Here is a 25,714-nt window from a genome sequence, read left to right as displayed (position 1 = left end):
CAGTGATTGTATTGTAGACAACTGCAGTTTACATCGTGTCTGACGTTGTGTTAAAATCTTTGTGCGCATTATCTCATTCTTACAACATCCTATATAGTGTAGGTACTGCTATACCCATTTTTTCAGTCGAGGAAATTGAAGCCCCCAATGTAAAATAGGAACCTGTGCCCCAGGTCCCACGGTTACAGAATTTTGAAACTTTATACTGTATTTTCTCGAGCATTCTTTGACCTCAGGACAAAGCGTTCCTTAAGGTTAGGGAATGAACTTTCGTCAGTACTGGTAAGAGGCTTTCTCTACCCGCTTCTCGTTTTCCTTCTAATGTAGTACAGCTATTGCTGTGTGGAGGTTCATAATCTGATTGTAAATTTTCTGATTGATATATTTGTTAACATTAATTTTGGTTTAATTCATAGGTTTTGGAGACATAATTTGTGAATCTACATCTTAACTGTTTGATTTTGGAAAAGTTACTTATTTTTCCTAAGTTTCAGTTCTGTGATATGAGGATTATTAGTGCCTACTTAATAGATTTTAAAATTAGGATTAAATGAAATAATGTTTATAAAGTGTTTATACAGTGCATGATGTATAATAATCCCACCCTAAATCTTAGCTGCCATTAGTGTTTTTATCATTATAAACTATTATTGAATCCCTATTATATCTAGCTTTGTTTTAGGTTCTTGGCTTAAGGGATGAAGAGTTGGCTAAAGAAGAAAATTAAGAAGTACTGGTACTTAGGATTTGTCTTCACTTTGCTTTCTTAGATTATCTTCCATCACTCTACCCTCAGCCATGCTGATTTACTTACTTTTTCTGTTTATGCTGTGCCTTTACATATTTCTTGGCTTTTTCATGCTGTGCCCTCACTTTCTGTTAGTAACTGCAGCCCGCAAAGCCCTCTCCATTTCTTCTGACAATGCACTTCTCTGGGAGAAAGGGTTCTGCTGCTCCAGTTGGTCAGATTGAGAACAAATGTGAAGATACATTTTTCTATGAGTAAAGGCAATGGGGAAATCTTAAAAACAAAACAAACAAAACAGTCCAGCAGTTCTCGTTATTCAAATCCCTGTTTAAATGTTTCCCTTTCATGATCTCACTAAAAATGAAAGAAATGGGGACTTCCTTGATGGCTTAGCAGTTATGACTCCAAGCTCCCATTGCAGGGGACCCAGGTTTGATTCCTGGTCAGGGAACTAGGTCCCACATGCCAAAACTAAAAGATCTCGCATGCTGCAACGAATATCCCACATGCTGCAACTAAGACCCAGTGCAGCCAAATAATAAAAAATATTAAAAATAGTTTCTTCTTTCTTTTAGTATGTGTTTCTTAAATAATGGCTTCATATATATATGTCTTTGTCCTTTCCTACCTTGTATATCCTGGTCAGTTAGGGACAATTCTTGTTTCACTTTGTAGCTCCAGGGTAGGGTCTTGCACAAAGTGAATATTTTGTTTATTCTGGTTGATTTAAATTGTCCCACACTGACTTGTATTGGGAACCTCTGAGCAAGTAACTAAAGCACTTTGGGTTCAGTCTTTTCATCTGTGTGCTACAGGAAGGTTGGATTTTGCTAGGTAATCTCTTCCTAGTTTTAAAGTTACATAATTTATGAATCCCCGTTTTGGACTTTATAGTGGGGAAATGACCACATGAAAACTAAATAGAAAAGGTATAACTGATAATAATCCGTGGTTGGAAACCTCATTGCATACCAAATGCCAGACAGATAATAGAAATGAACTATAGAGATGTGGTGGTTGTAAAGAGAAAGAGTGGTAGGGCTTGTGGCAGTCAGTTGAGTGCATTGCCTCCTCTAAAGACACTGAACTGGATTTAAAAATGCTGCTCACCAAATACTTTTCTACAGGTTATATTTGGTAGCAGATGGACAATTTCCAGCCTTTAAATTTTAAGTCTCCCATTTTAGTGATGCATGCATTTGGGAAATTTTGTAACTTAACGAAGGTTACATGGCAAATCTAGGATCTAAACAAAAAAGTCTCTGGCTTAAAATAGTGCTGTATCACACATGGGAGGGACACAAGTGATGAGCCCTTAAGGGGTTTATCAGGGGAGTCTTTCTGGAAGAGGAGATGTTAAAATTTAAAGAGTGAAGAGTGTGGTTTGGTGTTTTAAAAATAGAAGAGCTGGTGTAAAAGTTTGAAGGCACTAATTACTAAGGTGTACATATGTTAAAATTCTCCACAAGAAAAACTAAGTGAGAAATATTATGAATCAGCAGTTTGGTGGAAAAATGATGACAGCCTTGTGATATATTTGAAAAACACTCGACTACAGGTGATAGAGCTGGATTTCAGGTTTCTGTCAGGCACAAGTGTTGTAGCCTTGGGTCATTTGCTTAACTTCTCTGAGATTCCATTTCAGTTTTTCCTCATATCAAAGAATGAGGATAATATTTAACTTTAAGGATGGTTGTGGGAATTAAGAGACTTAATACGTAAAATGTCTCATAGTGTATGACACTGTGAAAATGTTGTGTTGGAGATGATACTGTTGTGAAGTTGTTTGAGAGAGATCATATTTAATGCTAGAATCAATCAGTGGGTACTCAACACTCTTAGATGAGGTTACCTACTTCATCAGCTCTACTTTAAAAAAAATTTTTTTTTTCCTCTTTTTTATTTTTTTAGGGACGGGGGAGCCTGGTGGGCTTCCGTCTGTGGGGTTGCACAGAGTCGGACACGACTGAAGCAACTTAGCAGCAGCAGCAGTGTAGGAATCTTTGCATTGGGACATGAAAACTAAACAAAAGCACGATGGTGATACACAATTATGTATATAACTGCACAGTGATGATTAGTGGTATGGGCAGTGACCCTTGTGTTAATGGATGAAATATTTCCCTCAATTTATTTTGAAAAATTTCAATTCTGTAGGAAAATTCGAAGAATATTGCAATGTCTTTCAGCTGGACTCATCACCTGAACTCATAATTTTAGCTCTGTATAAATATATATCCTTTTTTTCCCCTGAATCATTTGAAAGTGAATTGTACACACTATGGTACTTTCAGTTCAGTTCAGTCGCTCAGTCGTGTCCGACTCTTTGCGACCCCATGAATCACAGCACGCCAGGCCTCCCTGTCCATCACCAACTCCCCGAGCTCACTCAAAGTTATGTCCATCGAGTCGGTGATGCCATCCAGCCATCTCATTCTCTGTCGTCCCCGTCTCCTCCCACCCCCAATCCCTCCCAGCATCAGAGTCTTTTCCAGTGAGTCAACTCGTCGCATGAGGTGGCCAAAGTATTGGAGTTTCAGCTTTAGCATCAGTCCTTCCAATGAACACCCAGGATTGATCTCCTTTAGAATGGACTTTACTCCTAATCAATTCAGGTTGTATTTCTGAAAAGTGACAAAGGTCCCACGAACCACAACCTATGAAATGGTACAGTTTAATTATCTTTTATTTTAATGTTTTAGTTAAAAGGAGTCAAATAGAAGTCAAGTGTATGTTGGCATTTACTTTTGAAAAAAGAAAAATTGACCATTATTTGAGGCTTGACAATAAGCCCTAAAATGGCCATGCACTAAAACTTATAGGTGGAAATTTTCAGTGCCATAATATTTATATTTAGTGAGTCTCTTGATTATGTGAACTTTACTCCTTTCAAAGCACTCTCAAGACCCTTCCTTCTTTTTTTAAAATTTTTAATTGAAGGATAATTGTTTTACAATGTTGTGCTTGTTTCTGCTGTAAGGACTCTTTCAATTAGGGTTTGTATCTTGTTGAAGCCTTACTTGTAGATCTTTGTAGAAGTTTTATTTGAAAGATTTTTGTGTTAGTTTCCTAGGGCTGTTGTGACAAATTATCACAAACTGAGTGACTTAAAACAGTGGAAATTTATTATCTCATAGTTCTGGGGGCCAGAATCCCAAAATCAAGCTGTCAGCAGGGCTGTCCTCCATCTGGAGGCTGTGGGAAAATTCATTCCTTGCCTCTCTCTTCAGCTTCTTTCTCTGTCTTCACCTCACCTTTCCCTCCATTTGTCTGCTTCAAAACTTTCTCTGCATCTTTCTCATTAGGAAAGATGAAATTACATTTAGGGCTGAACAAGATAATACAGGATGGGCTCCTCCTCTCTCGATCCCTAACTTAATTACCTCCTTTTCCGCAAAAAGTATTATTCACAGATTCTGGGAGTGAGGATGCAGATATATTTTTAGGATCATTGTTCAGCCCACTACATTGGGTTTCAAAAGAGGTCTGTGATATCATCTTCAGGGTTTGTATTTTTTTTCCAGAATGCTGTCCTGTGAATCACGCGTTTACTGCTGCTTTGCCTTTAACTTGGTGCTCTTGTACTCGGTTTCCAAATGTGGAAGTCTGCTTTCTTCAGCACTCAGTCCCAGCTCCTTAAAGCCATCCTGACTACCCCAGCCCTTCTGTTGCTTTTTCTGACATCGTAATGCCTATTGCACAGTATGGTTAATTCTTTTATCTCTCTAACTGAGTTTTAAATCACTTGACCGGAAATAGTTTTAGGTCTCCTTGCATCCCCATCACCTGAAACAGTACCTGTAGTACCCTGTCGTTATTAGTTTGTCAATAAGTGTAAGTTGAACTATCAGCCTGAGTAGGTGCAAGTTGTAGATGAAAGATTGCCAGAAACTGAGATCCTGGTTTTTCCACTCCAGTGCCAAGAAGGAATCCTAATGGCAGATTAAGTATAGGTACAGATTTCCAGCTTTATGTAATAGACTAGTTTGCACTGATTATCCATATCCAAATTCTTTTAAGTATTCTAACTATTCCTTAGGAAAAAATGAGAAGCTCTGTGTACCTTTGTTACTAACTGCTGCTGCTGCTGCTGCTGCTAAGTCACTTCAGTCGTGTCCGACTCTGTGTGACCCCACTGACGGCAGCCCACCAGGCTCCCCCGTCCCTGGGATTCTCCAGGCAAGATCACTGGAGTGGGTTGCCATTTCCTTCTCCATTGTTACTAACTAGAACATGTTATTACTCTGAATGATACAGTAGGGATCTGAAAGGGTTAGTGCCTTATTTTCAAATGATTATTGACATCAGAGATTTCCACTAGCTTCTCTGAGGGAACATGTTAGATTTGTGAAATAGGAAGTTAAGCAAGAATATATTTATAAATTTTGTGATTTTTTTTTTCCTCAGATTCTTTTTAAAAAAAATTATTCTGCTGAAAATTGTGACTTCTTTATTTGTTCTTATCCACCTCTAGAGTGAGCCAACCTCCCCTAATGTATATGTATAAATAAAAATACAAAATAATGAATAAGGGCTATATCATGAAAAATAAGAGTAGTGGGGTTGGGAAGGAATGAAACTTAAATAGTTGCTTTGGGGCTCTACTAGCTTACCCCACTCCAGTATTCTTGCCTGGAAAATCCCATAGACAGAGGAGCCTGGTAGGCTGCAGTCCATGGGGTAGCAAAGAGTCGGACACGACTGAGCGACTTCACTTTCACTTTTCACTTTCATGCAATGGAGACGGAAATGGCAATCCACTCAGTGTTCTTGCCTGGAGAATCCCAGGGACGGCAGAGCCTGGTGGGCTGCCATCTGTGGGGTCGCACAGAGTCGGACATGACTGAAGTGATGCAGCAGCAGCAGTTTACCCCAAGAGGTTACAGATTGAAGATCTGCCTGATGAGTCAGGCCTGCAAGTATGTTTTGTATGTTATATTGTATTTAAAAACTTAAAAAAAATCATTTAAAAAGTGGTGACTTTCTCATAAAAATTTAGCTTTTTAGATTCTGTTACGCATAGCAGGACATGGCAGCATTTCTAGAGCAGAAGAGTGTATCGCTCTTTAGATGGTGGATACTCTTCAGTTTCCCTCATTTTCCAACCATGTGTAACATTTTTGCATGGGTGCTTACACTCAGCCCTCTTGTTTGTGTTATTCTGGCTGTCCCCTGTGTTCCCTATTTCATTCTTTGGTACAAATATGTATTTAGTGCCTGCCACATGCCAAGCTATTCTAACAGTGGGAATTTTGTAGTGAACAAAAAGCATAATCACTGCCCTTATGGAGTGTACAATCTAGTGAGGGAGGCAAATAGTAAGTAAAATATAGAATATATTAGAAAGTGACAGCTACGTAGGAGAAAGTGAAAGCAGAGCATGGGAGTGGAAAGTGTGTGTGTGTGTGTGTGTGTGTGTATGAGTGTATGAGAGGGATATTGCAGTTTCAGGTAGGAAAGACCTCTTTAAGAAGATAACATTTGCATAAAGATCTGAAAGAAACCAGGGAGCAGACTCTCAAGCTGTGCCGTCTGAGTGAAGAATATTTTAGACAGATGGATCGTAAATGCAGAGGCCCAGAGAAGGAAACATACCTAGTGTATGAGAGGATGAGAGGAGAACATAATAGGAGATGAGATTAGAAGAAGGAAGAGGGGATCGTGTAGAACCTTATGGGTCATTGGAAGTACTTTGGTTTTTAGTCTAAGTGAGATGAGAAACCATTGGTGGGTTTTCAGTGTAAGAATAATATGACTGAAATGGGTGATTCTTTGTTGAGAACAAACCATAGTGGGGATGAGGAGTAAGAGACCATTGGGTATTTCAAGGTAAAGATTATTGTGGCTTGGATTAGGATGGCTGTGAAGGTGGGTGAATGGTTGGATTTTGGTAGTATATTAATGACAGCTGGCACGACCTATTGATGAATTGGATTTGGAGTGTGAGAAACAAGAATAACACCAGGGTGTCAAGTGGAGGGATAGAGTTACCATTTGCTGAGATAGGAAGACTTCCAGAGGAGCAGGCTTTTAAGACCATCAGGAACTCAGCTTCAGTTCAGTTCAGTTCAGTCGCTCAGTCGTGTCCGACTCTTTGCGACCCCATGAATCACAGCACACCAGGCCTCCCTGTCCATCACCAATCCCCGGAGTTCACTCAAACTCATGTCCATCGAGTCGGTGATGCCATCCAGCCATCTCATTCTCTGTCGTCCCCGTCTCCTCCCACCCCCAATCCTTCCCAGCATCAGACTCTTTTCCAGTGAGTCAACTCATCGCATGAGGTGGCCAAAGTATTGCAGTTTCAGCTTTAGCATCAGTCCTTCCAATGAACACCCAGGATTGATCTCCTTTAGAATGGACTGGTTGGATCTCCTTGCAGTCCAGGGGACTCTCAAGAGTCTTCTCCAGCACCACAGTTCAAAAGCATCAATTCTTCGGCGATCAGCTTTCTTCACAGTCCAACTCTCACATCCATACATGACCACGGGAAAAACCATAGCCCTGACTAGACGGACCTTGGTTGGCAAAGTAATGTCTCTGCTTTTTAACATGCTATCTAGATTGGTCATAACTTTCCTTCCAAGGAGTAAGCGTCTTTTAATTTCATGGCTGCAATCAGCATCTGCAGTGATTTTGGAGCCCAAAAAAATAAAGTCTGATACTGTTTCCACTGTTTCCCCATCTATTTCCCATGAAGTGATGGGACCAGATGCCATTATCTTCATTTTCTGAATGTTGAGCTTCAAGCCAAACTTTTCACTCTCCTCTTTCACTTTCATCAAGAGGCCTTTGCATTCCTCTTCCCTTTCTGCCATAAGGGTGGTGTCATCTGCATATCTGAGGTTATTGATATTTCTCCCGGCAATCTTGATTCCAGCTTGTGCTTCTTCCAGCCCAGCGTTCCTCATGATGTACTCTGCATATAAGTTAAATAAACAGGGTGACAGTATACAACCTTGACGTCCTCCTTTTCCTATTTGGAACCAGTCTGTTGTTCCATGTCCAGTTCTAACTGTTGCTTCCTGACCTGCATACAGGTTTCTCAAGAGGCAGGTCATGTGGTCTGGTATTCCCATCTCTTTCAGAATGTTCCACAGTTTATTGTGATCCACACAGTCAAAGGCTTTGGCATAGTCAATGAAGCAGAAATAGATGTTTTTCTGGAGCTCTCTTGCTTTCTCCATGATCCAGCGGATGTTGGCAATTTGATCTCTGGTGCCTCTGCCTTTTCTAAAACCTGCTTGAACATCTGGAAGTTCACAATATGCCAGCAAATTTGGAAAACTCAGCAGTGGCCACAGGACTGGAAAAGGTCAGTCTTCGTTCCAATCCCAAAGAAAGGAAATGCCAAAGAATGCTCAAACTACCGCACAATTGCACTCATCTCACACGCTAGTAAAGTCATGCTCAAAATTCTCCAAGCCAGGCTTCAGCAATATGTGAACCGTGAACTTCCAGATGTTCAAGCAGAACTCAGCTTAGGGCTTGTTAAATTTGAAATACAAAGTAAGCATACAAGTGGAGATGTGAGGAAACAGCTGGATATATGAGTTTGGAGATCAGGGAGCGCATGCAGATTTGGGAGTCATCAGTGTATGAACAGTAGTTAAAACCATGAGACTGGTTAACTTCACTGTGAGAGTAGATAGAAAACTCAGGAGTCAAAGCTTCCCAGGTGGTTCAGTAGTAAGGAATCTACCTGCCAATGCAGGAGACTGGGGTTCGGAAGATCCCTTGGAGAAGATAATGGCAACCCACCCCAGTATTCTTGCCCGGAAAAATCCCATGGACAGTGGAGCCTCGTGGGCTGCAGTCTATGGGGTTGCAAATAGTTGGACACAACTGAGCTTGCTCGCATGCACAAGTTAAAGGATTGATTTCTACCTGAGGCAGCCAACTTTTACACATCAGGGTGAGGAGGACACAACAAAGGAGACTGGAGAAGTGCATAGAGAGGTGAGAGGAAAACCCATCATGTGCAGTGTCCTGGAACTCAAAAAAGTGTCCCAAGGAAGAGCAAGTGCCTGGATGTAGTATTGTGATTTATGAGAAATAAGCCAAAATATATTTCTCATATGTTTATTTGGTCTTTGTCCGCGATTCTGGCTTACAGCTTCCAAAACCTTTGGAATTTCCTGAGCCATAGGTTTATGGGAGCTTCCTTTGTCATCATCTTTGGCCTTTCGTCTCAGTTTATGACTTCAGAGGCATAAAGTGAAATGGGTCTCTTGTTATTCCTGACAAGCCCCTTTCCACAGGGTTTTTATTAATGAGGTGAGTTTGGGGAAGCACTGAAGACAGGGGGTGGTGGTTACCAGGGGAATCAAGCATGATTGGAGGGGTGGGACTTTCAGTTGTATCACCTCCTGGTATCCAGGGATGGGGGAAGAAGTGGAGGTTGAATCAGTTACCAATGGCCAGTGAATGAGTTAATCCTGCCTATGTAATGAAGCCTCATAAAAAGACAAAAGGGGGTTCAATCTTTTGTAAAAAGTCAGTAATCTAGTGCTTAAGTAGGTTTCCTGAATCTTATAAGCTGCTTTAGCAAACCCAAAAAGGGGGTCATGAGAACCTCTTGATTTATATAGACAGTTGGTCAGAAGCACAGGTAACAATTTGGGCTTGTAATTGGTATCTGAAGTGGATGGTGGTTTTATGGGAGAAGCCCTTAATCTGCTGCTACCCCCAGGTAGAGAGTGTCAGAATTGAATTGTAGGACCCCCAGCTGATGTCAGTGTTGCTTAGTGGTGGTGTGAGGAACCACCCCCCCCCCCCCCCCGCAAAGTTGGAATCGTTGAGTAGTCGGATCCCTTTTACCAGAGATATTAAATCATTCTGGGTGAGGAGTGAGAATTGTCCGCTGGGTTTTACAGCCCAGATATCTTCAATGACTTTAATAAAGCAGCGTTGGTGGCATGACTGGAGAGAGGATTAAGGGTGAATGGGAGGGCTGGAATGAGACAAGGAATTTAGGTAACTCATTCAAGGAGTTTTGCTTGAGTAGTTCGAGGAAGTTGGTTGGCGACTGTTTAAGTTGAGAGATACTAGAGTATATTTGTTTGCTGATGGGAATGTTCAGAAGAAAAATGTAGAGAAGAAAAATTGATGATTTAAAGGGGGAAGAAAGAATTGTGGGAGCAGTGCTCTTGAGTAGGTGAGAAGGAGTGGGATCTAGGGAGTGGGGATGAGATTGGTCCTGGTTAGTGCATAGACTTGAATTATAGTAGTAAGTGAAGGTATAGTAGTAAGTGTGTATGGATACGGATGCTGGTGAGTATATAGATCAGGTGGTGGGAGCGTGCAGATGTTCTCTTCTGATTATCTCAGTGAAGAAGCACAATTATCAGCTGAGGATGAGGCAGGAGATACTGGAGGTTTCATTAGCAGGGAAGAGATACGAAGTTTGAAGATACGAAGATACCAAGACCAACGTTGGTTTCACTTTTTTTTGTTTGCTAAATTCTGTTTCCTTGATTGCTTGTCCTTGATTTTCACACAGTAAAATTATATTGAGTTATGAGAATATACGGGGCTTCCCTGGTTGCTCAGCAGTAAAGAAACTGCCTGTAATGCAGGAGACGCAGATTCGATCCCTGGGTCAGGAAGATCCCCTGGAGGCGGGCATGGGAACCCACTCCAGTATTTTTGCCTGGAGAATCCCATGAACTGAGTAGTCTCAAAGAGACATGACTGAAGCGACTTAGCATGCACGCATGCCTGAGAATATATATATATATCACTTTAGCCCTTTTAGATTTTGATTGAGTCAGGAGGGAGTATGTTCTTTTATTCAGTCTCAAGTGTGGAGTTAATTTGATGTTATCTGAAGTAAATTTGGAACAAATAATTTTTTACCTTGTTGCATCTGATAACATGATTCTCTTAAGATTGAGCTGGAGGCCTGTATTATCTTCACTTGGGAGTTGGTTATACCTTGTATTAAATTCTAAATAAACTTTGAGTAACAAAGAGGAAGTATTCATTCTGTCAAATTGTGACTTTATAAAGTTTCAGATACTCTTCTTATCTGATTTAACTCTTAATCCTAAAATTTGGCTTGGATCTGCTACTTTTCAATGCTGAGCTACTTTTCAATGCTAAATGACTATGGGCAGGATTTGAAAAGTGCTACTGAAACTTAATCCTTGAGTATTGGTAGATAGAAAACACCAGAATGATGAGAGTAGGGAAATTCATATGCTAGTTCCAGCATGCCATCCACTTTCTGCTTGAGCTCTGGCTGGCTCACTGTGCTGTGGGAACCTGTGTGTATGTTTGCATACAAACACTCTAGACTGGTGGTTCATGCCTACCTTCTTTCACTGAAGTTACAGAGATACAGTGAAGGTAAAGGGATATGGGTTTCCTAGTAAATGAAAAGATACAGTAAATATCAGTAGTGATATATGAATTTCAAAGTGATAAAAGTTGATCCTCTTTGCCTTTCAGTTTTTTTTTTTTTTTTAAATAGAAGCCAAGCCATTCATATTTCTGAAATCCTGCTGTTAGGCATGAGATTAGAGAAGATTAAGGTTCAGAGATACCCTGGAGATGAAGTACACCAATTCCTCTTCTCATAGATAAAAAAAATTTGACTTAGGGCCCATGAATCACAGCTTCATAGAAACAAATTTGATCATGATTATAAACATGAGAGGAGGTTTGAAACTGTGTTATGTGGAGTTTACAGTTCAAAGTGTTTGTTTTAATCTGCAAAGTGTTTATTTATTTATTTATTGAGAACAGAAGAGATGAATTGTTCAGAGGGCCTAATTAAAAATTAATACTAGCTACTGGTGTATATCATGTGCTAGACTTTGTGGGGTGTTGAATGTTAATTATTTATCTACTGCCAACAGAATGAAGTAGGTTTTTTTCTTCTCATTCTAAAAGTAATAATATCTAAAATTTATTGAGCCTCATTAATGTGTCAGATTAAATATTTTACTTTAAGTATCTCATTTGAGCTCCTTAAGAAGCCTATGGGCTTCTCTGGTAGCTCAGCTGGTACAGAATCCATTTTAATGCAGGAGACCCTGGTTCGATTCCTAAGTCAGGAGGATCCCATGGAAAAGGGATAGGCTACCCCCTCCAGTATTCTTGGGCTTCCCTCGTGACTCAGCTGGTAAAGAATCTGCCTGCTGTGCAGGAGACCTGAGTTCAATCCCTGGGTTGGGAAGATTCCCCTGGAGAAGGGAATAGGCCACCCACTCCAGTATTCTGGTCAGGATAGTTCCATGGACTGTACAGTCAATGGGGTTGCAAAGAGTTGGACACGACTGAGCAACTTTCAGGAAGCCTGTGAGGGGGGACTTCCCTGGCGGTCCAGTGGTTAAGACTCTGTGCTTCCATGGCAAGGGGTGTGGGTTCAACACCTGGTTGGGGAACTAAGATGCCGCATGCTGCACAGTGCAACCAAAACAAAGCCTATGAGATAATTATTACTCATTTTACTGATGAGAAAACTGAGCCCTCGAAAGTTTTGTCACTTTCCCAAGGCCATTCACCTAGGGTGAGAGTTAGGATTTAGACCCAGGTCTGTGTGATTCTATAGTCTCTGCCCTTATAACCTGACTTATAATTTTATTAGAAAATTCTGTCCTGTAACATCATGTGTCCTAGTTTTGTGCTTTTCAGTTAAAATATTGGAACCTAAAGGTGGATGACAAAGGTACAGATTTTGTTAGGTATTTCGATGACACTGATCAGTGAACTTGAGGTAGAGTAGGAGAAATGAGCCACTAGAAGAATACATTTTAAAAATTCTTTAGCCTGAATGGTTTGAGAATTAAAAACAAAGACTTTACCAAGTATATAATCTAATTGTATATATTGTGTGAGAGTCTGCCAGTATACAACAACTTTGAATATTTAAGTGTAGATTAAGTTTTCACTCAGTATGAATGTGCCAGATACTGTCCTTGGTGCTGAAATACAAAGGCTGTCAGACTTGCCCTTAAGATGCTCAAATTGATATACTTACTGCAGGAACTCATTGTTTTGCAGTCACCTTATTAATAGTCCAGGAGTAGTCAACTCGTTGTACAGCTGGCAAGAACAAAGTATTAATATTAAGGTGATGGGGGTTTGGTTGTCTCAGAATCAGGTTCACATTGAGGTACTCGGTCCCTCACATTGAGGTGACATTTGAGCTGGGACTTAGAACAGGACATGCATTTCATTCAGGAGATAATGAGGGAAGAGAGAACAATGTGAGCAAAAGTGTAAAGATATAAAAATATGTGACTTGTACAGGGAACAATGTCTGTTGCTGCTGCTCTAAGTCACTTCAGTCGTGTCCGACTGTGCGACCCCATAGATGGCAGCCCACCAGGCTCTGCCTTCCCTGGGATTCTCCAGGCAAGAACACTGGAGTGGGTTGCCATTTCCTTCTCCAATGTGTGAAAGTGAAAAGTGAAAGTGAAGTTGCTCAGTCATGTCCGACTAGTAGCGACCCCATGGACTGCAGCCCACCAGGCTCCTCTGTCCATGCGATTTTCTAGGCAAGAGTACTGGAGTGGCTTGCCATTGCCTTCTCCGAATGAATGTCTGTACCTTAAGGTAAATAAGCTAGGATGGTCAGCTTGGGGTTAGAGTATGAGAAGCCTTCTATGTCTTATTAAGGATTTTGGACTATATTCTGAGCAGTAGGGAAGCACCAAAGTTTGTTGTTATTTGGATATATTCAGATGTAAGGAAAAGTAGACAATATGATGATCCCACATGAACCCATCATCCAACTCCAGCACTTATTAATTCATGGCCTTTCTTGTTTTATCTTTGGCCCTTGCTTCCCCCCATCATATTTTGAAACAAATCCCAGATAGTTTATTATTTCATCAATTAATATTTCACCATGTATCTTATTTAAAAGTATCAAATGTCCAGGTAATGTTCAAATTTCCAGTGGTTAAATAACTTTTATATTTTTAAAGTTATAGTAGTCCACACTTAAAGAAATTCCTTTAGCATTTCTTATTTCTTGTAGGGTCAGTTTAGTGGTGAGGAACCCCTTTAGCTTTTGCTTATCTAGAAAACTCTCTCCTTCAGTTCTTTTTTTTTTTTTCCTCTCTTTAAGCAATTGTTTACATATATGTATTTCAGTCAGTTTTTTTCTTTGCTTTTATTTTTAATTGGAGGACAGCTGCTTTACAATATTGTGTTGGCCTCTGCCATACAACACAGTGAATCAGTTGTAAGTATACATATGTCTCCTCACTCTTGAACCTTCTACCCACTCACCACCCCCATCCCACCCCTCTAGGTTGTCACAGAGTATCTTGTTGAGCTCCCTGTGTGACACAGCAACTTTCCATTGTCTGTTTTACATATGATAATATATATATTTCGTTGCTACTCTCTCAGTTCGTCCCACCCTCGCCTTCTCCCACTGTGTCCAAAAGTCCATTCTCTATGTCTGTATCTTTATTCCTGCCCTGAAAATAGGTTAATCAGTACCATTTTTCTAGATTCCATATAAAATATGCGTTAACATATGATACTTACTTTTCTCTTTCTGACTTTCTTCACTGTGTATAATAGGTTCTGTGTTCATCTACCTCATTAAAACTGATTCAACTCTGTTCCTTTTTTATGGCTGAATAATATTCCATTGTATGTATGTACCACAACCTCTTTATCCGTTCATCTGTTGATGGATATCTAGGTTGCTTCTGTATCCTAGATATTGTAAATAGTGGTACAATGAACATTGGGTTACGTGTGTCTTTTTCAGTTATGGTTTCCTCATGGTGTATGCCCAGTAGTGGGATTGCTGGGTCATATGGTAATTTTATTCATAGTTTTTTAAGGAACCTCCATACTGTTCTCCATAGTGGCTCTGTCAGTTTACATTCCCACCAGCAGTGCAAGAGGATTCCCTTTTTCCCCACATCCTCTCCAGCATTTATTGTCTGTAAATTTTTTGATGATGGCCATTTTGACTGGTGTGAGGTGATACCCCCGTCTCCTTTTCTCTAGTAATGAACGATGTTGACCATCTCTCCATGTGTTTGTTGACCATTTGTATGTCTTCTTTGGAGAAATGCCTCTTTAGTTCTCACACCCATTTTTTGACTGGGTTTTTTGTTTTTCTGGTATTGAGCAGCATCAACTGCTTATATATTTTAGAGATTAATCCTTTCTCAATTGTTTCACAGGCATTTGTTTCCTCCCATTCTGAAGGTTGTCTTTTCGTCTTGTTTATAGTTTGCTGTGCAAAAGCTTTTAAGTTTAATTAGGTCCCACTGTTTATTTTTGTTTTTATTTCCGTTACTCTGGGAGGTGAGTCAAAGAGGTTATTGCTGTGATTTATGTCAAAGAATGTACTGCCTATATTTTCCTCTAAGAGTTTTATAGTGTCTGGCCTTACATTTAGGTCTTTAATCCAGTTTGAGTTTATTTTTTTGTATGGTGTAAGGAAATGTTCTAGTTTAATTCTTTTACATGTGGTTGACCAGTTTTCCCAGCACCACTTATGGAAGAGGCTCTCTTTTCTCCACTGTATATTCTTGCCTTGTGTCAAGATAAGGTACCCACAGGTATGTGTTTATCTCTGGACTTTCTGTTTTGTTCTATTGATCTGTATTTCTGTTTTTGTGCCAGTACTGTACTGTCTTGACTGACTATAGCTTTGTAGTATAGTCTGAGATCAGGATGGTTGATTCCTCCAGCTCTCTTCTTATTTGTCTAGTTTGCTTTGGGTATTTGGAATTTTTTGTGCTTTCATACAAATAGTGAAATTTTTTGTTCTAGTTCTGTGAAAAATGCTGTTGGTAATTTGATAGGGATTACATTGAATCTGTAGATTGCTTTGGGTAGTATAGTCATTTTCACAATATTGATTCTTCTAATCCAATAATGTGGTACGTCTCTCCATTTGTTTGTCTGTTTGTGTCATCTTTGATTTCTTTCATCAGTGTCTTAAAGTTTTCTGCATACAGGTCTTTTGTCTCCTTAGGTAGGTTTATTCCTTGGAATTTTATTCTTTTTGTTGCAGTGGTGAATGGGATTGTTCCCTTAATTTCTTTTTCTGATTTTTTGTTGTTAGTGTATAGGAATGCAAGGGATTTCTGTCTTAATTTTGTATCCTGCAACTTTACTGTAAATTCATTGATTAGCTCTAGTAATTTTCTGGTGGTTCCTTTAGGGTTTTCTATGTGTAGAATCATCATGTGCAAACCGTGAGAGTTTTGCTTCCTCTTTTCCAGTCTGGATACATTTAATTTCTTTTTCTCTGATTGCTGTGGCTAAAACTTCTGAAGTTATATTGAATAATAGTGGTGAGAGTGAGCACCCTTGTCTTGTTCCTGATCTTAGAGGAAATAGTTTCAGGTTTTCACCATTAAGAAAAATGTTTGCTCGGAGTTTGTCATATGTGGCCTTTGTTATGTTGAGGTAGGTTCCTGCTATGCCCATTTTATGGTGTCTTTCCTTCAATTCTGAATGGTAACTTTGCCAGATAGAGTATTCTTGGTTGGAAGTTTATTCTTTTTCTTTTTGTTGCTCTGCTTGGGTGAGTTCTACTGCCTTTTCTTAAAGTTGACTGATTCTTCTGCTTCATTGAATTTGTCGTTGATGTTCCTCACGTGTATTTTTCAGTGCTGTCATTCTTCAGCTCTGTGCCTTCTGTTGCATCCCTGGTAGTTCAGCTGATAAAGAATCCACCTGCAGTGCAGGAGACCCCAGTTTGGTCCTGGGTCAGGAAGATCCCCTGGAGAAGGGATAGGCTATCCACTCCAGTATTCTTGGGCTTCCCCTGTGGCTCAGCTGGTAAAGAATCTGCCTGCGATGTGGGAGACCTGGGTTTGATCCCTGGGTTGGGAAGATTCCCTGGAGGAGGGAAGGTGTATCCACGCTGGTATTCTGGCCTGGAGAAATCCATGGAGTGTATATTTTCTTATGTTTTCCACTCTTGGTTGAAGTTTTCACTCTTTTCATCCAATTGTCCTCCCAGTTCAATGGGCATCTTGATGACCATTAGTTTGAACTCTTTATTAGTTAAACTACTTATCTCTGTTTCCTTGAGAATGTTTTGTGAGGTTTTTCTCTGTTAACTCACTTGGAACGTATTCCTCTGCGTCTTCATTTCACTTGACTGTGTTGGTTTCGATACATAGAAGAAACAGCCGCTTCTCCCAGTCTTGAAGGGGTGGCCTCATGTAGGAGGTGAAACTTTTCATTCATCCCTGCCACAGCTTTTGTTTGTCTTTCAAACTTCTGTGTTTGCTCAAGTGGCAAATGGTTCCCATTTGTTGAGGATGTGCCGAGAATAGTGTTCCAAAGAGGAGGATTTCAGCACCTAGATTCAGTCTGACTGGAAGCTAGACCCTCAGGCAGCAAATTTATAAGTATGTAAATAAATTCAGTTTTGGGGGGCTGCAAAGGTAAGCCCTGTTGGTCTCCAGAGCCAGGAGATCTGTCTTCTGGGCAGCAGTTGCAAAACTCAGGATACGCTGTCCAGATGAGTGTATAAGCTTCTTTTTGGGAAGATATTGGTAAGCTGGAGCAAGGCAGAGAAAGAGCTCCAAGCTGATGTCTATAGCTTGCCTTATTTTTTGTTTTGTTTTGTTTCTTGGTTGCACTGCAAGGCATGTGGGATTTTAGTTCCCCAACCAAAGATTAAACCTGTGCCTCCTGCATTGGAAGCACGAGGTCTTAACCACTGGGCAACCAGGGAAGATCCCAGCCTGCATTCTTGAGAGCTGCTTCATAGGCTACTAAATGTGTTGCAGACTTGAGGCTTTCCACTCAGTCAAAAGTTCCAGGACTGCAGTGTGGTTTCCTTCATAGAAAGACTGAGGAGTGTGCCTTGGTCTGCTGTCTGTGCAGTCACCTGAGGATGGTAGCCTGCCATGAACCATCCTTCCCCAATGGCCGCAGTCCCATGAAACCCAGAACACAAGCCCCTCTGGCCATGAGGGCCAGATAATCAAGGGGCATCCCTTGGATGTCAGCTGCAGAAACTGTACCAGACGTGTGTAAAGCTCCCTCCAGAGACACTGGTGCTTTGTAGCCTGGCAGAGGATGAGTGCTAAGATAGTGTCTACAACCTCCCCACCACCAACCCCAACTTTGGAAAGGATTAGAGTCAGCCCCTTGATATATATTGTTGGGTTAGAAGCCTGCCTCTAGGCCAGTTAGGATGGTTAGCTAATACGCCTTCTTCATAGAAAGACCTCAGTCTATTATTGCCTCTTGCTGTGTGCCAGGGGTGGCAACTGTTTAAGAACTCTTTCTCCATTGGTTACATTCCTGGGGGACCCACAAGTAAGTTTAAGCCTCTGATTACCAGAGCCAAGTGATGTAGAAGTGTCCCCTGGCAGCAGTCATAAAATTCATGGTGCCAGACAGGGTTATGAGCTCTTTTCTGGGCTACACCTATTACTACAGTTCCATGTGAATAGGAACGCAAGCTCCTCTGACCTCCAGAGCGAGACAATCAAGAGTTACCTCCTGCGTGGCAGCTGCAAAAGTTGGGGTACCAGATGCATATAAAGGCTCTCTTCTGGGAGATAGATACTGGTTCTCTGGAGCATGGTAAAGGAGAGAGCAAAGATGGTGCCTACCAGTCTCCTTCCCTGGAGAGTGTTGCAGCAGGCTCCTAAATGTGTGTGTTAACTTGCTCCTCAGGCTGAGGGTTTGTTTGTTTGTTTGTTTAAATTTACTTTTGGCCATACCACACGGCTTGTGGGATCTTAGTTCCCTGACCAGAGATTGAGCCTCTGGACCCTCTGCAGTGAGACCTCGGTTTCAACCATGGTACTGCTGGGGAAATCCCCAGGGTGAAGTTTTAAAGTAAACAGGTTACTTTAAGTGTGGAAATCGGCTGCCTCTGAGCTGGATATTGGAGTGGGTGAGTTTCTGAGTGTGACTCTTTAAGAGGTATTTCTCTGATTGTATCTGGCTTATGGGTTGTGGGCCATGAGCTGAATTGGTTTTCAAAATTAGGTGTTTTGGGGGTTCGTCTCTCAAGTGTGTGTCTTAGAAGTTGCAGTGCCAGATGTGGAGTTTGAACCCTTTGTTTCTCAGAGAGAAGCTCTGAGTGTTGAGTTCCTCTCAGTTATGGGTTGCCATGGTAGGTGTGGGATTTATGACAAGATTGTGAGCCAACCTCTCCTACTGCTGTGATGTAGTTTTCTTCTTGTGTACCTGATGTGTTGTTGTCCTCCAGCCAGCCTTTAGTTTTATTTTTTTAAGAGGAAATTGTTCCATATGTAGCTGTAGACTCAGTGTGCCTATGGGAGGAGGTATAGGAGATTAAATAATATGCTACTGAATAACCAATGAGTCAAAGAAGAAGTCAGAAAATACCTTAAGAAAAATGGAAATGTAATATACTAGAATTTATGGGATGCAGCAAAAGCAGTTCTAAGAGGGAAATTCACAGCAATAAATGTCTACCTCAAAAAATAAGAAAAATCTCTAGAAACAGCCTAACTCTACACCTCTAGGAACTAGAAGAACAAATGAAGCCCAAAGTTAGTAGTCATAAAGAAGGAAGTAATAAAAATTAAAGCAGAAACAAATGAACTAGACATTAAAAAGACAAGCGAAAATACTGATAACTAAGAGCTAATTCTTTGAAAAGATTAAAAAAAAACAATCCCCGAAACCTGACAAACCTTTAGCTAGACTCAACAAGAAAAAAGAGAGAGGACTTTATTATATAAAATCAGAAATGAAAAGGAGAAATGTGACAGTGATACCGCAGAAATACAAAGGATCTTAAGAGACTACTATGGGACTCCCCTGGTGGTCCAGTGGTTAAGAATCTGCCTACCATTGCAGTGGATACGGGCTTGATCCCTGGTTCAGAAGAGTCCACATGCTGCAGGGCATCTAAGCCCATGCACTGCAACAACTGAAGTCTGCGTACCTAGAGCCCAAGAGAGGCCACCGCAGTGAGAAGCCCACGCACTGCAGCTAATGAGTAGCCCCCACTTGCAGCAACTAGAGAAGGCCCATGCACAGCAGTGAAGGCCCAGTGCAGCCAAAATAAATAAATAAAAAATTTTAAAAAATATTTAAAAAAAGACTACTATGAATAATTATATGCCAGCAAATTGGACAACTTAGAAGAAATGAATAAATTCCTAGAGACGCATAACCTAAGACTGAGTTGAATCTGTGTGTGTGTGTGTGTCCAGTCATGTTGGACTCTTTGTGACCCCATCGACTGTAGCCCACCAGGCTTCCCTCCATGGAATTTTCCAGGCAAGAATATTGGAGTGGATTGCTATTTCCTCCTACAGGGGATCTTCCCAACGTAGGGATCGAACCTGCGTCTCTTGTGTCTCCTGGTTTGGCGGATTCTTTACCAAGCCGTGCACAGCCTGGGAAGCATAAGGCTGAATCATAATAAAATAGGAAATCTGAGCAAACTGATTACTAGCAAGGATACTGAATCAGTAATCAGAAACTTTCCAACAAACAAAAGTCCAGGACCAGATGGCTTCCCTGGTAAATTCTACCAAACATTCAAAGAAGAATTAAAATCAGTCCTTCTCAGACTCTCCCCCCAAATAGAACAGGGCAGAATTCTTCCAAACACATTTTATGAGGTCAGCATTATCCTGATACCAAAACCAAATAATGTGCCACACATCCAAAATTACAGGCCAATATCCCTGATGACCACAGGTGAAAAATTCTCAACAAGTTCTTAGCAAACTAAATTCACCAATACATTGAAAGGATCATAGAGGAGTGGTGGGGAGCGGCGGCAGCGGCAGGCCGAGGGGCTGCGCAGGCAGTGTCGTCGCCCTGTCGCTTGGCCACAGTGGGGGCAGCTGCCGCTGCGCCGCCAAGCGGAAGGAGCCGCCGGAGCAGCGTGGCCTGACCTTCTGCTTGTACCTGGCCTGTACCTGTGCATCGACCTGGAGCGGCTGCAGTGCCTCAAGGAGAGCCACCACGGCGACTTCAAGCCATGGGAAGAGCTGAACGACCGCTCCAAGTTTGTTGAAAGTGATGCAGATGGAGAGCTTCTGTTTAATATTCCATTTACAGGCAATGTCAAGCTCAAGGGCATCATTATAATGGGAGAAGATGATGACTCACACCCCTCTGAGATGAGACTGTGCAGGAACATTCCATAGATGTCCTTTGATGATAGAGACAGGGAGCCAGATCAGACCTTTAGTCTGAACCGGGATCTTACAGGGGAATTAGAGTATGCTACAAAAATTTCTCATTTTTCAAATATCTCTCATCTCTCAATTCATATTCAAAAAACTTTGGAGCTGATACCACAAAGGTCTTTTATATTGGCCTGAGAGGAGAATGGACTGAGCTTCGCTCATATGAGGTGACCATCTGCAATTTTGAAGCATGAACCAATCCAGCTGACCACAGGGTCCCATCAGGTTACCCCAGAGACACACTTTATTTCCTAAGGTCTGGCTGAGACTCCCACGGAGGCATTGTGTCATTGAAGAAGTATGACGTCCTGTTGGGAAGGACAAAGAGAGATGGGGCTCCAAAGAAAGTTGGCTGCCACAGCCTCTGCCAAGCTTTGTCTTTGGGGCTTGCTGCAAAAACCTGGCCTATGGAAGATACTACACCCCCAGGAAGGGTTGTATGGGTGCCAGGGAACAATCGTGGTTCTCTAGGGCCCTACAGAAATTGGGTCTTGGGCCGGTCAGTATCTGTCAGCCATGCATAATGCCTGCCTTCCCAGTTTATGTGATCATAGGATCCCAAGTGTCTTATTGCTTTGTGGCAGGATTATTGTATGACTTGTTTTTTAAAATGGAAACTATTCCTGGGCTGCGGTAAACTTTTTGAAGCCTCAGCATTGTGTTTGTATTAACCATCAGGAGGGTCTCCAACTGGAAATACTTGTCTCTGCTTGCTCTTTCTCCCTGTCATCTTTCAACATTCTTGTCAAGTTGCCCAGCTTGGAGTTGTCTGTCATGCAGCAGTGTCCCATGTTATAGCTTGAAGAGCAGGAATCTCCTGATGTTGCTTAATAGCTTGAGAGGGCCTTTTTTTCCTATTGCCCAGGTAAGTGGTCTGAGGCGAGCATGGACATTGTTTCTGTGTTTGTAGGTATCCTGGTTGGGGTGAGATGGGACTTTGATATGCTTCCCTTTGGGATATCTTTAATGTTTATCAGCTTCTAACTAGTGTTGTAAGCCCAGTGGCAGAATTTGGAGATCTCAGTTCTTTTGTTTGTGGCTTTTTATTCACTGTGACTAATAAGCTTCCTAATAAATCCTTGCCAGACTTAAAAGAAAAAAAGATCATAGACCATGAGTAAGTGGGATTTATTCTAAAAATGTATTCAACACTTTCCAATTCCAAAAATGGCTCAACACATGCAAGCCAGTTAATGCAATTCACCACGTTAACAAAATGAAGGATTAAAAAAAATCATATGATCATCTCAGTATGGATGTACAGAAAAAGCATTTGACAAAATTCAATATCCATTTATGATGAAAACTTTCAGTATCCATTTTTGATAAAAAGCAGGTGTTGAGTGAACATACCTGAACATAATAAAGGCCATATATGTCAAGTCCTCAGCTAGCATCATCCTCAATGGTGAAAAGCTAAAAACTTTTCTTATAAGGTCAGGAACAAAGACGATGATATACATACACTCTAGCCACTTTTATTCGAAGTGATATTAGAAGTTCTAGCTGCAGAAATTAGACAAGAAAAGAAATAAAAGGTATCTAAATGGGAAAGGAAGAATTGAAACTCTATTTACAGGTAACATGACAAGAAAACCCTAAAGACTCCAAAAAAAAAAATTAAAAGTAAATGAATTCAGTAAAGTTGCAGGATACAAAATCAATACACAAAAACTTGTTGTTCATACTAATAATGAACTATCAGATAATCAAATAACCCATTTACAATTTCATCAAAAAGAATAAAATATCTAAAAATAAATTTAACCAAGGAGATGAAAGACTTGTATATTAAAAACTACAAGACATTAATGAAAGAAATTGAAGAAAATAGAAATAAATGCAAAGATATTTTGTGTTCATGGATTGGAAGAATTAATATTGTTAAATGACCATACCACTCAAAGCAGTCTGCCGATTCAGTGCAATTCCTGTCAAAATTTCAGTGGCAAGGCTTCTTTGGTGGCTCACTGGTAAATAATCCACCTTCCAGTGCCTGAGACATGGATTTGATCCCTCACCTGGGAAGATCCCACGTGCTGTGGAGTGACTAAGCCTGTGTGCCACAACTATTGAGCCTGTGCTCTGGAGCCTGGGAGCTGCAACTACTGAGCCCACGTGTCCTAGGGCCTCTGCTTCACAACAAGAGAAGCCACCACAATGAGAAGCCTGCACACCACAGCTGGAGAGTAGCCCACTTACAGCAACTAGAGAAAAGCCCATGCAGCACCAAAGACCCAGCACAGCCAAAAATAAAATAAATAAAAAGATTTTCAGTGGCGTTTTTTCACAGAAATGGAACACTTCTAAAAGTTGTGTGGACTCTCCAAAGACTTCAGTAACCAAAGCAATCTTGAGAAAGAAGAGCAAAGCGAAAGGCATCATGCTACCTGATTTCAAACTCTATTACAAAGCTGTGGTAATTAGAACAGTATGATATTGGTATAAAAATGGACATATAGATCAATGTAACAGGGTAGAGAGCCCAGAAATAAACCCACAAATATTTTGTCAATTAACTTACGACAAAGGAGCAAGAATATATGATGGGGAAAAGATAGTCTCTATTGGACAGCCACATGCAAAAGAATGAAATTGAATCCTATCTTATACCATACTCCAAAATTAAGTGGGTTAAAGACTTGAATGTATGACCTGAAACCATAAAACTCCTAGAAGAAAGCAATCAGTAAGCTCCTTGACCTAGGTCTTGGCAATAATGTTTTTGAATCTGACACCAAAAGCAGTAACAAAAATAACCAAGTAGGGCCTTATTAAACTAAAAAATAAATCAGCGACGTAATGAAAATGCAGGCTACTGAATGGGAGAAAACAACTGTAGGTAATACATCTGATAAAGGGCTAATGTCTAAAGTATACAACAAACTCATACTAAATAAACTAAATAGCAAAGAGACCCCAAACAATCAAATTAAGAACTGAGAAGATCTGAATAGCTCTTTTTCCACGGAAGACATGCCAGTGACCAACAGGTACATGAAAAGATAGTATCATAAATCTTCAGAGAAATGCAAATCCAGACCACAATGAAATACTACTTCACACCTGTTAGAATGGCTGTTATCAAAAAAAATACAGACTATGTTGGCAGGGATTTCAGAAAAGGGAAACCTTGCGCACTTTTGGTGGGAATGTAACTTGGTGGAGCCACTGTGAAAAACAGTATGGAGGTTCCTCAAAAAATTAAAAATGAACTACCGTGTGATCTAGCAATTCTACTTTTGAAGAAAACAAAAGCACTGCTTTGAAAAGATATATACACACACTTGTCCATTGCTCATTACAGCAGCCAGGATATGGGAACAACCTCAGTGTCCATCAGTGGATGCATATAAAGAGATTGTGATATATATAAATATATAAACACACACACACAAAGGTATTAATCAGCTGTAAAAGAGAATGAAGTTTTGCCATTTGTGACAAGGACGAACTTGGAGGGTAGTGTGATAAGTGAAATAAGTCAGACAAAGAAAGACTAATACATTTGATTTCTCTTGTATGTGGAATCTAAAAAACAAAACAAAAACTAGGCTCATAAATACAGAATAGATAGACCAGATTGGTAGTTGCAGGAGGCTGCAGCCTCCTGGGTTGAGAGGTGGGAAAAATGGGCAAGTTGGTTTTTTTCGTCTGTTTTGTCATTTTTTAGTTTAAATACATTGAATCAAACTTTTTAAAAAAAGTCCACTAGTTAACCTTTTTCTTAGTTCTCATAATCTGTATGTAGGTTCTTTACTCAGCTCCTTTTTAAAAACTCTCCTTGTGATTTGTTTGCTGAAGAAAGTGGACTGTTGGTGTCACAGACTGTAGTACAGCTCGGATTTTGCTGAGCGCATCCCCTTCGCGTTGTTTAACGGGTTTCCCTGTCTCTGTCTTTTCTGAATTGACTCAGTACAGAACGGTGGGTGGTGTCTTTTTACATCAGGAGGTGTATAAATCCACCTTTATGCATTAATTTCTTAGGGATTACAAAGTGATGTTATTTGTCTTGATTATTCAACAAAGTTGAGGAATTCCTCAGATAATGTCAGGGATCTCCTGTGTCTTTAAATCTGTTTTAAGGACTGAGATGACAAAGTAGCGAATCAGTAGTCACTGGCCACCATAAAAAGGAATGGAATTTTGCCATTTACAACAATGTGGATGAACTTCAGTTAAATAAGTGAGACTGAGAAAGACAAATATTGTATAACATTGTATAATCTAAAATGTAAAACAAACTAGTGAATATAACAAAGAAGAAACAGAGTCACAGATGTAGAAAACTGATGGTTACCAGTGGGAAGAGGGAAAGGGGGGAGGCAAAACAGGGGAGGAGGTTAACAAGTATATAGCTACTATGTATGTAATAAGTAAGCTACAAGGATATATTGTGCAACACAGGGAGTATAGCCAAAACTTTATAACTATACATGGAATGTAACCTTTAAAAATTGTGACTCATAGTACAATTGTGTACTCATATGTACAACATAGCACACCTGAAACTTACATAATGTTGTATATCATATATATATGATGAGGAAGTCTCTAAAAAAATAAGTGTTTATTGGTCAGTAAGGATAAGATATCTTGGGCATTATAATATGTTTATTATTTGACTTAATGTTACTGACTTTTCACTCTTCTTAGCATTCAGTACACTACAAGCTCTTTGTGGTATTTTATGTAATAGCACTCTCTGTTAACAAATATGTCCAGAATGTTCCCACTTGTTATCCTGAAATAGTTTCCATCAAAATGGAGCTGATGTGGTTCAGAAAATAGATGTGGAGAAGATTCTAAGTGTCTCTTGCTTTAC

General features: G+C 40.4%; 1 protein-coding gene and 1 pseudogene across 4 annotated transcripts in view; both read left to right on the top strand.

The window, feature by feature from the left end:
- MRPL22 (mitochondrial ribosomal protein L22) overlaps nt 1-25,714 on the top strand; it is a 42,865-nt gene that overhangs the window by 787 nt on the left and 16,364 nt on the right. The gene's annotated exons all lie outside the window — the stretch shown is intronic.
- Nucleotides 6,605-25,710, top strand: LOC148777049 (PITH domain-containing protein 1 pseudogene; annotated as a pseudogene).

The sequence above is a fragment of the Moschus berezovskii genome, chromosome 8 (assembly GCF_049115385.1).
Source record: "Moschus berezovskii isolate FMDL1 chromosome 8, NW_MosBer_1.0, whole genome shotgun sequence".
Classification (NCBI taxonomy): Eukaryota; Metazoa; Chordata; class Mammalia; order Artiodactyla; family Moschidae; genus Moschus; species Moschus berezovskii.
Note: the sequence above shows the minus strand (reverse complement) of the source record. Positions and strands in the feature narration are given on the sequence as shown.